The following is a 13,716-nucleotide window of genomic DNA, read 5'->3' on the forward strand; positions in this document are numbered from 1 at the left end:
AAGCCAGCATCTTCTTAATCCCAAAACCAGATAAAGACACAACAAAGAAAGAAAACTTTAGGCCAATATCACTGATGAACATAGATGCTAAAATCCTCAACAAAATATTGGCAATTATTAGAGAATGTCCAGATTGTCAAGCACTTTCAAAAGTGCCCCCTACTTTTGGCATTAACCCTAGAGGATTGCAATCTCAAGTAATTTGGCAAACAGATGTTAATATCCCTCTCTTTATTTCATAGTATCAATCTAATCAGGCTTAAGTTTTAAAAGACTTGTTATGCTTATTTTGGAATGTTATGTGGATTATATATGTTGTAAAAAGTTCAAATAAGTGGTAAATGGTCAGTGAATAAAAAGCATCTCAGTCTTTGAAACACTCCAAATTCTAGACCTAAGAACTACCAGGTCCTAAGAACAATAGGGTAATTAACTTGCTGCTCAAACTCATTGCAATGTGCAGAAACAGCAGGGGGGCCTGTCTTTCCAAGCAGACACATACTCAGGTGTTTTACAGGCCACTCCCCTCTCTGGGGAGTCTGCAAAGAATATTAGAGCTTATTGGCTCAAGGTCTTTAGCCACCTAGGCCATCCACAAGAGATCAAGACTGATAATGGCCCAGGATACATTGCACAAGCCACTCAGGGAGAATGGGGAATTCAGAATAAAACAGGTATCCCCTATAACACTACGGGCCAAGCAATTGTTGAAAGAGCTCACCAGACCTTTAAAATATTATTAAACAAACAAAAAAGGGGAAGCCAAGAAACATCCCCCAGGAATTTAACCATGCTAGCAATATATATGTATAATTTTAAAAATTGTAATGAAAATTTAAAGTCACCCATAGATAAACACTTTGTAAAAAACAGGCCTACATGCCCATACCCTTTGGTCTTATACAAAGACCCATTAGGGGAAGGAAGATAGAAAGGCTCAGTTGAACTCTTAACTTGGGGAAGAGGGTATGCTTATATTTACTCTTCATAAGGACCTTTGGAGCTGCCGGTGAAGAGGGTGAAGCCATATCACAGTAAAAGGCTTCCCTGGTTGTGATCCACCTTTGCTCCATTGAACTCCCCGAATCCAGACTTCTCTAAGCATGTGTTACTCCTTTAAAGTGCAATTCCAATCAACATTGCTGGGCAGATATTCATCATCACCTGCAGGGCTCTTTTCCTACCAATCTCAAAGGACAAATTGATCAGCTCCAGCTCGAGTTCCACCAGCAGCTCAGTGACTTCAAATGCCTAACTGAACAAAAAGTGTTCCAGACTCGCCACAGTAATCTACAATGGCTGAACTCTAAAAACTGGTGTGATGGACTGAATTTATGAGTTTCGGTCATGGCAGCCCTTGGGTGCCTCCTTGTCTTAATCATTGTTTGTGCTTTACGATGTATATGGAAGTTGTTTTCTCATGATCGCATTTGAAAACAGCAAATAGTAGGTTTCACAGACTCAACAACTACAATTGTTTTAAAAAACAAAAAAGAGGGAGAGGCTGGGAACCATCCTGCCTGGTTTCAGAAGCTGTAACCGCCCCCCCACCCCATGGCTAAGGCTGAGTGAGCAACCTTCGGACCATAAGCCACTAAGAAGACAAAGCTTATCTCTCTGGCAGGAGCTCCGCTTTTGCTCTTTTTTCTTCACCCTGCCTGGTCCCCAGTGCTTGATCAGTTAGCCAATGATGGGCAAGATTCCTCAAGGGAGGAATTACCTAAGACAGGCATGATCACAGGGAGGCCCCAGGGAAGGACTTGGGGGGCTATAGCAAAAGGGGGTGATGGGCCCTTGCACCTCGGCTTTGACATGGCCTGAGTCCTCATTCTGTCTATGAGAAGTCTCCTAATCTCTTGGCTGTCTTACTTCCCCTGCCTGACTTAAGCCTGAAACAATGACAGAGGGTGGTGCAGCCTTGTGCTGGAAAGGGCAGGTTCCTTGGGTGATCAGCCCTAAGAAAGAATATATAAAATCCTGTGAAACCTGCTTTGCTAAGAATGCTCTCAATTAAATGATAAGAGTCTGAGCAGGAAATGAGTTTGTTTCCCAAAGTTTAGTAGCCCTTTAGCTAACAGACCCTGACACAGAATAAGCCCTCATAGTTCTCTTACTCTATTGTTTGATCCTTACTGCCTGACAATGATTAATGAGCTTTACCTGTATTCCTGTGCCAGTTGAATCCAATAAAAGCATGTTAAGGCAACGGTCAGCGTCCTTTCCTCTTGACAGAGTGGCCAGGCTGCTCTGAGGCACTCTCCCCTTGAGAGAGTAGCTGTGCCATCCTTTTCCTCCATGGGACTCAGTAGTTCATGTGAATGTCTTGTCTCATCCATAATGCCATGGACACTGCGAGCCGGTGTCCACAACAGCAAACCACATCCAACAATACATTAAAAAGATCATATACCATGACCAAGTGGGATTCATCCCAGGGATGCAAGGATCGTACAATATTCGCAAATCAATAAATGTAATACATCACATAAACAAAAGCAAAGACAAAAATCACATGATCTTATCAATAGATGTGGATAAAGCATTTGATAAGGTACAGCACCCATTTATGATAAAAACATTCAGCAAAGTGGGAATAGAGGGAGCACTCCTCAACATAATAAAGGCCATATATGAGAGACCTACAGCCAACATCATGGGAAAAAACTCAATGGGAAAAAACTAAAATCTTTTCCACTAAGATCAGGAACAAGAAAAGGTTGTCCATTTTCACCACTTCTATTCAATATAGTATTGGAAGTTTTAGCCACAGTAATCAGACAAGAAAAGGAAATTAAAGGCATCCAAATTGGAAAAGAGGAAACAAAACTGTCATTGTTTGCAGATTACATGATAGTGTACGAAGAAAATCCTATAGACTCTGCCAAAAAAACTGCTTGACCTAATAAATGAATTTGGCAAAACAGCAGGATACAAAGTCAATATCCAGAAATCAAAGACATTTTTGTATACCAACAATAAAACAGCAGAAGCAGAAATCAAGAAAAAAATCCCATTTGATATACCAAAAAGAAAAATAAAATACCTAGGAATAAATCTAACCAAGGAAGTAAAAGACCTGTATACAGAAAACTACATAACACTGAAAAAAGAAATTAAGGAAGACACAAACAAATGGAAACATATACCATGTTCATGGATTGGAAGAATTAACATCATCAAAATGTCCATACTACCCAAAGCAATGTACAGATTAAATGCAATACCTATTACAGTACCAATGGCATACTTCACAGACATAGAACAAACACTTGAAAAATTTATGTGGAACCATAAAGGATCCTGAGTAGCTGCTGCAATGTTGAGAAAGAAGAGCAAAGTAGGAGGATCACAATACCTGATACCACACTGTATTACAAGGCCACTGTAATCAAAACAGTCTGGTGCTGGCAAAAGAACAGACACATGGAAAGTAGAACAGAACAGAGAGCCCAGAAATAAGCCCAAGTCTCTACGGTCAATTAATATTTGACAAAGGGGGCAGCAACATAAAATGGAGTAAAAATAGCCTCTTCAACAAATGGTGTTGGGAGAACTGGACAGCTACATGCAAAAAAAAATGAAACTTGATCACCAACTTACACTGTGCACAAATTAAATTCAAGGTGGGTAAAAGATTTAAGTATAAGTTGTGACACCATTAAAGTCCTAGAGGAGAACATAGGCAGGAAAACCTTAGATATTCCACGCAGAAATGTTTTCACTGATATGTCCCCTAGAGCAAGGGACATAAAGGAAAGAATAAACAAATGGGGCCTCATTAAAATAAAAAGCTTCTGCACAGCTAAAGAAAACAGTATTAAAATAAAAAGAGAACCAACTGTATGGGAAAACATATTTGCTGATGATACAGCAGGCAAAAATTTGATCTCTAAAATATATAAAGAACTTACACGAATCCACTCTAAGAAAACAAGCAACCCAATTAAAAAATGGGCAAAGGACTTGAACAGACACTTATCCAAGGAGGACACAAAGAGGATCCAGAGACATATGAAAAGATGCTCAGTATCACTAGCTAACAGAGAGATGCAAATTAAAACCATAATGAGATACCACTTCACACTGGCAAGAATGACCATCATAAACAAAACAACAAACAAGTGTTGGAGAGGTTGTGGAGAAAAGGGGACCCTAGTACACTGCTGGTGGGACTGCAGACTGGTATAACCACTATGGAAAACAGTATGGAATTTTCTCAGAAAACTAAAAATGGATCTGCCTTTTGACCCAGAAATTCCACTGCTAGGATTATATCCTAAGAACCCTGAAACACCAATCCAAAAGAACCTATGCACCCCAATGTTCATAGCAGCACAATTTACAATAGCCAAGTGCTGGAAGCAACCTAAGTGCCCATCAGTAAATGAATGGATGCAAAAACTATGGTACATTTACACAATGGAATTCTATGCAGCAGAAAGAAAGAAGCTCCTATCCTTTGCAACAGCATGGATGGAACTTGAAAGCATTATGCTAAGCGAAATAAGCCAGGTGGTGAAAGACAAATACCGTATGATCTCACCTTTAACAGCAACCTAAACAACAAAACAAGAAAACAAGCAAAATATAACCAAAAATACTGAAATAGAGAACAGGGTGACAGTGACCAGAGGGGAGAAGGGAGGAAATTTCGGGGGAAAAGGGGAAGGGTTTATAGAAACAAGTGTAAAGGACACATGGACAAAAACTGGGGGGATGGGGTGGGAATGGGAGGGAGGTGGAGAGGGCTGGGTGGGTGGCCTGGGATGAGAGTAAAAGACAGAAAACTGTAGTTAAACAACAATTAAATTAAAATTAAATTAAAAAAAAAGAATTCTTCTTGCCCAAAGGCTGGTGACTTTATTCTCTCCCAGGCTGTCTACGCTCTCCTGCTACTGTGATCAGACACTGACACTGACTAGACCCTGGATTTTCTGTGGTGTTGGTTTAAGTGAGAAAGAGGAGAGAGAAGTCCCCATGCCTTGTCAAACCAATTTGGAGCTTTACAAATATCCTCCAGAGACCTTTGGGCAGTTGAATGCTTTACCCCATCCAGAAACCTAACCATGTGCTGTTACCTAGCTTTGGGTCCAAGCTTCCTTTGTCTCCTTATTCTTCTTTATTTTATGGGGTATATGCATCTTTCCAGAGAAACCTGGAGAATCTGCTGGAGTCAAATATTTATTTCCTGAATCTAGTAATTTGGGGAGTCTGGAAGAATATTCAGATAGGTCTGCGAGTAGAAAGCAGCCTTGGGAAATGTTTAGGCCCCTATAAATGGAGCCTAAATGATTTTTTTTTCACTTTGATAAAAACTATGCATCCCACCTTTCCATTGTACACCTTGATGGATTAAATGTAAGCAGGTCTAGTAGGGCTAGTGCTGGAAAGGCAGAGTAGGGTCCATGGTTGACTTGGAAATTGACTGTCTGGATTTAAATTCTGGCCCAGATCCACAAAGGCTGAGGGTTGTTAGGCAGGTAGCTTAACCTCCTTAAAATCAGTTTCCTCATTTCTGAAATACTTACCTCATCGAGTCATTGTTACTGCAGTTACCATAACAAAAAATACTTAGAATAATGCCTAAGTATGCCCTGCTATTATTGTTCTAGGAAGTCCTTGCGTCTGTGCTTTTCTAGAATATTTACATGATCTTAGGACACAAGATCCCCCAAGGGCTTCTGGTCAATGCCCAAAGGCTTATGGTAAGAAAAGGAAATTCACTGATGTTCTCTGGATACCTAAAAAGTAGGCCTAGGTCTGAAAAGTGTTTGTGTCCCTTAAAAAGTTCAGCTAGAAGAGTGTCTATTAGCAACCAAGGTAATGCTGTGTAGGGCCAAGGAGGCTGGCACACCACCCATGTGCTCTAGTGTCAGCCCAACCTGACATTCATCATTCCCACTGAAAGTCCTGTTTTTGAGTGGCTACCACTGTGCTTGGAGTTGGGGCCTTTTCCAGGTCCGAGGGCTACATCTCTTGCCCTAATATGAAAATGAAATGTATACAGACCTTTACATTGTGAGTGCCCGATCTTAAATAGGTGAACCCATGCACACAGTTTCATGGATGCTTCTCCTAATTTATGGGGGCTTTGCTGAACAAATTTACTAAGAACTCTCAATTGTTTTAGTGTCCTCCAAAAGACTCTGAAATTCATAGAAAGAAAATAATATTTCTCTTATAAATTGGATATCAGATGTAGACAAACCATCAAAAACTTTAGTTGAAATCCTCTCTAATATATGATATTTAAGGATTGGAAAGCAATTTCCTCCAAATAATAATAGGGTCACCCACTTATCACTTCAGCTTTTGTATTTTGTTTTACGAGGCTTAGTCCCTGATTTTGGTGAGGGAAAAGCTGCAATAGAGCAAAAGGCAAAATTTCATATTAGGCTCATCCCTAATATAAAAGTCAGTGTCTCAGCAAGTGTATTGTTTAATAATACTTATTAAGAATGTCTTCCATTCAACAAACAAAGTAACCTCATAGGTTGATCTGATCATAAATTCCTAACCAGTCAGGTCTTGGTGGGTAGTCACCACCCAGGCATATAGTAATTTCTTCAGTAAAATGTTTACCTTTGCCATAAGCAAGTATTTTTCTAGTTTCTGTGCATCATCTAGGTTAATACACCTTTGAAATAAACTGTAACCATCCTCAACAAAGCACATAATCTTGTTAACCATCCTTTAATTCAATCCCTGCTTTGCTTTTTCACCTCCATGTAATCTTCCTAACTTTCCCTCCTTAATTTCAAATGCATAAAGGAAGCAGCAAAACTGTTATTCACAGGAACATTTGAGATCTTGCTCCTTGGCATATGTCATCAACTTGGCTCAAATAAACTCTTATAAAAATTCTCCACAGGTTTGGATATTTCCTATGTTGACAAAAAGAAAAAATTAATGGTAGAAAATCAAGGCAGCATGGCCTGAGCATTCAAGTGTGCAAAGGAGCAGCACAGGGCACATTCATCCACTGGATTACATCTGCCCCACACAGAATCAACCCAACTACCAGAAGTGGCAGTGGTGCAGTGAAAGAGAGGATGTTTATGCCTGCAAAAGCCTGGGCCAGGGTGAAGTGAATGAACTCACATCGAGTTAGAAATTCTGTTTTCCCAAAGAGCACTCAAAAAATCTCATCCCTCCAATCTGCTCATTCTCCAACCTTCTAGCTCCCACATCTCAGATTAAAAATAAATAAACCAATAAATCATATGATTTTAAACAATGTCCAGAGATGAACAGGCAACATCATGTGGCCTTCAGCAGCCCCTCATGTTGTGTTGAGCTATTTAATCCTATACCAACCCTATGGAATGATGTGGCAAGCACAATCACATCATTTAAAAGTTGGCATAGTCTTGTGTGTTGCAGCTGGTCAAAGCCTGGCAGGTTCACTCTAGATTTGGGGAAACAGAAGAAAATGCGAGGAGCCATGGGGGTGCTTGACACACCTTTATTCATGGGTGGGTGAGCCATGCAGACTGCAAGCTGCATGCCCCTGCATGCCACACTGCATGTCATCTGTCTCCTCTCTTGCCTGTGTCCCAGTGGGGAGCTCCTATCCCCTTAAATACTGAAGAAAGACAAAGTTGGCAGGAGCCAAAACAGGTTGAGATTCTGTACATGCGAGCCCACTCAAGGCCGTGGGAGTAATTATTGGGCCCAGTCTCAAGGCTATGAGAACACTATTTATCTTAGTTCCCCAGACACCTGGGTGAGAAAGCCAGATCACCTTCGTTTACCCTACAATCCACCCCTCTGGGTTCCTCACTGTACAATCTATGAGAGGATATCTTCTATAAAGGTCCCTTGGCAAGGAGGGCAGAGCCCTGAACCCATAAACCACAACAGCAGTACAGGCTACAGCAACAAGCAAGCAAAACACAAGTGCTGCCACCCAAGATGGCAAGAACCCACTGCCATTCAGTGGTTAGGGATGGCCACCATTCCTACAAGGGATCACCTGTCAGGCATTCAGTGGTATGGGCCTCAGAAGTTAATGCCTGTAAAGCTTGACTAACATGATGGACAGCAGAAACATATACATAGCATTCTGCCCCTACTAGGGAACATACCCCACCTTGGGATGCAGTAAGCATATCTAAGGCCATACAGTTTTGCAAGGCTACTTTTCTCAGTTGATACATTTGAGGAAATGCACAATTCCTCATTTAATAGGCCTAAAGAATCATGTGTTGCATTCAATGCATGAGCAGTGTGCAAAGCTAAAGCAATTATCTTAGTCTCAGTGACTATAGAAGGAGCTTGAGGAGAAAAAACAGCCAATGAGTAAAACCACCAGGGAGTATGTTTTACTCGGTGTCATGGCTTAAATGCTGCCCAATTAACTGGCCATACTGTAAGAGTTTTCCAAACTTGAGCAGGCAAATAGGGCCATCCCCAAGTACAACAACCAGTCTAATTCCCAGGCAGGTGAGGCCACCAATGTGAGCCACACCTATAGGGTTCCAGTGGGAACCGCAGCCCATGTGTCTCCCAGAAATGCCCAAGAACATGTCTTTGACACAGGTCTACAGGAGTTCAGTTCACTTGGGCTTGTCCTTGAGGCTTTTAACACAGAGAGGGACTGGCCCAGCCAACCCAACAGTCCCAGCCATGAGCCAACCCCGAGCCATCCCACATGGAGCAGCCGACCAACAGCCAGGGCTGGTCATATGGCTGCTTTGGCCCAGCACAGTTGCCATTCCAGGTCAGATTCCACAAGGAATATGCACTGTTTTATCTGTAGACAGAAGCTGGAGAGATGTGCCATGGGAGACCATCGGACATGCTCATGGGGATTTCAGTGCAGACCCAGCACGCTGGCTGGTTAGCTACTGAGGCATAGGCATGTACCCAATCCACTACACCTAGGGGTGAAAAGACATACAGTTATAGACACCAACAATGACCAATCACTACCCTCAGGCAATATACAGGCACATTTCTGGTCCATCTGGCTAGCAGAGGGGGCCTCCCTGGATGTGAATACCGCACCTTTCATGCCTTAACTGGAGGTTCAGCATCTACTTGTAACAACAGTGGAGAACTCATAATGGGCCATAGGATATCACAAATGTACCATGAAGAAGCATTTCATGGTCTGCTGGTCCTGGGTATGTCACCTTTAAGACTGGGGGCCAGGTTCCAGTCACCCAGGGCACTACTATTTGCAAGTTTCTCTCTACCTCCTGTCCCCAAGGGGCAACAAGAGTCACCCAATGCATGTGGGGGGCTTTTATTTCCCAAGGCCACATCTAAGTGGCTGTTTGCCCTTGCTCCTGGCCTTCAGGTACAGACAAGAGAATATTCCCCTGTTTTCCCATGCCTGGTTTCAGCAAAGCAACCTTAGCCTGTACCTGCAGCTGAATTGGAGTTGCAGTCCAGTGGAGTAGCACCTGCACCAGAGCTTCCCCCCACCTCCAACTCCTCTCATTTAGAGTCAGGAGGACAGTCCATAAGCATTTCATCCAACCCCTCAGTGTAGGGGTGGCACCTGCAGATTGCAGGCCCTGCTTTAAGAGACGATTGTACCGTTCAATCATTCCAGCAGCTTGGGGATGATAGGCCACATGGAATTTCCTATCAATCTGCAAGTCCTGAGCCCATTGTTGTACCAAAGCCCCAGTAAAATGTGTCCCCTGATCACTTCCAATGATCAAGGGTCACCCATAAGCAGCATATAGCCGCTCCAGCACAGCAATTACTACTTTCTAATCTGAGTGCCATGTGAGATAAGAAGCTAAAAGTCCTGTAGCTGTGCCCACACCTGTAATAACATATTTATATCCCTCTGAACTAGATAGGGGCTAAATTACATCCACCTGCCACTGGGTCAGCAGTACCTGTCCCCTTACCAACTGTCCAGTAGTTCCCACAGGCCTTTGGGAATGCTCTTGTAAGCAGACAACACAGGTCTCACAAGTTTTTTGTAATTCTGCTAAGGTGACAGGTAGCCCCCAAGTTTTGTTAGTGGATCACATGGTCTTTTGTCCAGCATGTAAGAGGTAATGGTGTAGCCACTGAGCCACTTCCCTTCCTGTGGGACTGGCAGGTACTGTTTCTAGCCACCGCACCTTGGGTAGAGTATCAGCCTCATGCATCCCAGGGGTGCATGTCCAGTAACATGATATACAGTGATTTGTTTCTGGTGGCTTACCTCCTAGAGATCTTGCCACAAGATCTCTGTTCCCACAATGGCCTATGCAAAACCATCCATTTATTTGCATACCATCTAGAAATCCATAATATTAGCCCCTGGTACATGGCCCAACTCTCTGTGCAAATAGTCATGGGCTGTGCTTCATTAGTAACCATGAGCCACACAGCCCAGAGTTCTGCCCACTGGCTACTCTGACTCATGCCAGTGTCAAACCAGATTATGTCTGTCTCTAGTTGAATTGCTACGGTGGTCCACACGGTGGTCTGACCCCTCCTGGACCTATCAGTGTACCATGCATCTGAGGGAATAGGTGGCTGGCCTTTGTGGAACAGGCTAGCTTCTACTTCTTCTATAGGGACAGGAACACTAGATTTCTCATCTACATAAGTAACAGGACCCAGCACTTACTATAGCTCAGCCTGCAAGGGCCTAGTGGACAGAATACTCCTTTGTTGTAGAGAAGCCCCTCACTTAGCCAACGTGGGCATCTGAGCCATTGCTCTATGAGGCTTGGCCATCCAGTCCTGGACCCACCCTGCAATGGGATAGGTGGTCCGAACTGTCACAGGGGCAGTTCCTGTTATAGCATCTGTGGCCAACAGGGCAGTATATACTGCAGCCAATTGTTTTTCAGTCAAGGAGTATCATACCTCTGCTCCCTTCCATAGTTGGGACCAGAAACCTGAGGGTTGACATGGCTGTTCTGATCGCTGCCACATACTCCATCCAAAGCCTTCCTGTGTCACATGCACATTTAGCTCACAGGGTCTAGCAGGGTCCAGAGCATGCAAGGCCTGGGTGCACTTAATGCTGTGTTTTACTTGTTGGAACGCTTGTTCCAAGGTTGGGGTCCAGTCCCAGTTTGCTTCTCTTTTCACCAATGAATACAAGAGACAAACAACCTGGGCTAGATGGGGCACAAATGCTTTCTAGTGCCCCAACAGGCCCCAAATTTCTGGAGCTGTTTCACCATGGTAGGGATCAGATATGGCTGAATATTATCTATCACTGCGACAGGGATGACTTCTGTCTAACCCACCAGAAGACCCCCAAGAATCTGACAGACAATCTAGGCCCTTGCAGCTTAGTTTCATTGACTGCTCAGCCTCATGACTTCAGGTGTGACAACATTTGTGGCACTGCCTTCTCTAACTCTGTAAAAGCAACACTGGTTAGCAAAATGTCATCAATGTAATGGAACAGGCATACCTCTGGAGGCCTTGACCATTTAGCCAGGTCCTCTGCCACAAGCCTGTGACAGGTAGATGGCCTGTGCAAGTACCCTTGAGGGAGTACAGTAAAAGTCCACTGTCGGCCTTCTCATGTGAAGGCAAAGTGATCTTGACTCTCCAGAGCAAGGTCAATGGAGAAAAAGGCATTTGCTAGATCAGCTACAAAGTGTTAAGTTCCCAGCTCATTAGTTAACTGGTCCATTAAATCCACCACAGAAGGGACTACTGCATGTGTTGGAGGAATGACCTTATTGAGCTCCCAGTAATCAACTGTCATTCTCCATGTACCATCTGGCTTTTTTACTTGCCACACAGGAGAGTCAAAAGGACTGTGGGCAGCCCTAATACACCCACCTTCTCCAACTCCCCTATAGTGGCTGTAATTTCCTCATATCCTCTGGGCAACCAGTTTTTTTTCACTGCCATTACCCGTGGTGGAGGTGGCAATTACACAGGGAGGTGGTTAGCATGTCCCCTCAAAATGGCTTTTACCACTCACACCTGCAGGTGAAACTCTCCTGCGGTTGTGTGCAGCCACAGACTCTGGAGTATGTCAATACCCAGGATATACTAGAGAGTGGAGGATACATAAATGGTGTACTCGTGGGGGAGGGACAAATGCCCTATACCCAGAAAGAGTTGTACAGCCTTCACCCTCACACTTTGTCGCCCATAACCATCAACAGAGACCTCAGGCCCCGGACACTTCTTAGGCTTTCCGTGTAAGAGGGTACATTCAGCTCCTGTATCCACAAGAGCTAACACTCGCTGGACATTTTCAGGGGACCAATGAATAGGCAATTCGACATGCGGCCTCCGGTCCATGCCTGTCTACTGAAGATGGATCCTTGGCCTCTCCCCTAGCCAAAAGACCAAAGGATATCTCCTCCTTCATCTCGGGAGGTTGATGCAGCCAAATGATCTTCCCACTAGATTGGATGGGCTTATTGGGGCTCTCAGGGCACACCCCCAGATTTCCCCATCCATTTCTTCTTCTTCTGGGGCTGCAGGAAGTGTTGGTCAGCTCGCAGCTGCTTCCAGAGCTCTAACAGGTTCATATTTGATTTCCTTTCAATCTTAGTGTGATCACTCCAGCCCCTAAAAGATCTGACCACACCTATGTTCTAGTAACCTGCGCGGGAGCACAGTTCAACCAGGAAACAGAAGGACTCGGAGAGACTGAACGAACAGCTTTTTGCTGGTGGCGAGACTGCTTCTCCCAGATTGGCCACCATAGTCCTGACGTTGTTTATGTGACATCTCACATACTGCACCAGAATCCCCATTAGTGAGCCGAAGGAGGTGCAGGGATCGTGGTGGAGCACAAGATCCCTCATTCCAGCTGTAAAAGATTCATCATCAGGACCCTGTGTATTGGGGTTGAATATGACCTGGCGCATGCCTAACTCCCGCAAGATTTGCACTAAGTCTGTAAAGCACTGCCACTTGCTCACCGTATCTGGCACGTCACCCACATTTGCCCAGACAGTAAGGATAGCCACCATTACCCGCTCCATCAAAGAATGTGAGCCCTGCCCCCCACCTTGCCTCCAGCTATTCTGCAGCTGCTGGCACAAGGATGGGTGTGTTGTGATGGACGCTAACTTTTCCATCTGAGTGGCATTGCACATGATGCTACCCACTCCTAAATCCCACAGGTCAAGAGCCATGCAGCTAAGAGCTCCCCAGGTTGCTGGTGAAACTGATTCATAAAATCCACCAGTTTGTCCTGTGTGTAAGGTCTATAAGTGATATGTTCTACCACTTGAATGAGACCTGCAGGGTTCCCCCTAGGTGCCATAGGTTGCTGGGATTTCATTTTCTGTAACACTATGGGGTGGGCTTTCCAGGAATGTGGTTCCGCATCTATGTCATCTCCCTCCGCTTAGACTGGCCGGCTGCAGCAGGAGACGGGGATTGGCGTTGCTGTTCTGTTGCTGGCAGATCTTCTTCCAGGCACTAATTCTGGCTTCCAGGGCTTCTTCTTGTCCTTGGATCTCATGTAGTTTCACTGCATTGGGAAGCCTGGTCTCTGTCTCAGCTTGCAAAGCTGTAAGAAACACCCATCCCACGGCCTCATCGGCCGCATGGATGCTGGCCACTCCAGGGTTTCTCCAACCTCCAGCAGGGCTTTCTCCATGGTGTCATGTGCACCACTGACATCCGGCCACTCTCTTGGTGGGGCCCGTGATGCCAGGACGCTTGCCACCAGGTCCACATCCTGGTATCAGACCACCTATCGAGGCTCCCCTCAGGGAACCCCAGGGGCTCCTCTGTGTGAATCCTGACTATGCCAATTGTGTTGCAGCT

Source organism: Phyllostomus hastatus, unplaced genomic scaffold (genome assembly GCF_019186645.2).
Source record: "Phyllostomus hastatus isolate PE091 unplaced genomic scaffold, TTU_PhHast_1.1 phas_scaffold_78, whole genome shotgun sequence".
Classification (NCBI taxonomy): domain Eukaryota; kingdom Metazoa; phylum Chordata; class Mammalia; order Chiroptera; family Phyllostomidae; genus Phyllostomus; species Phyllostomus hastatus.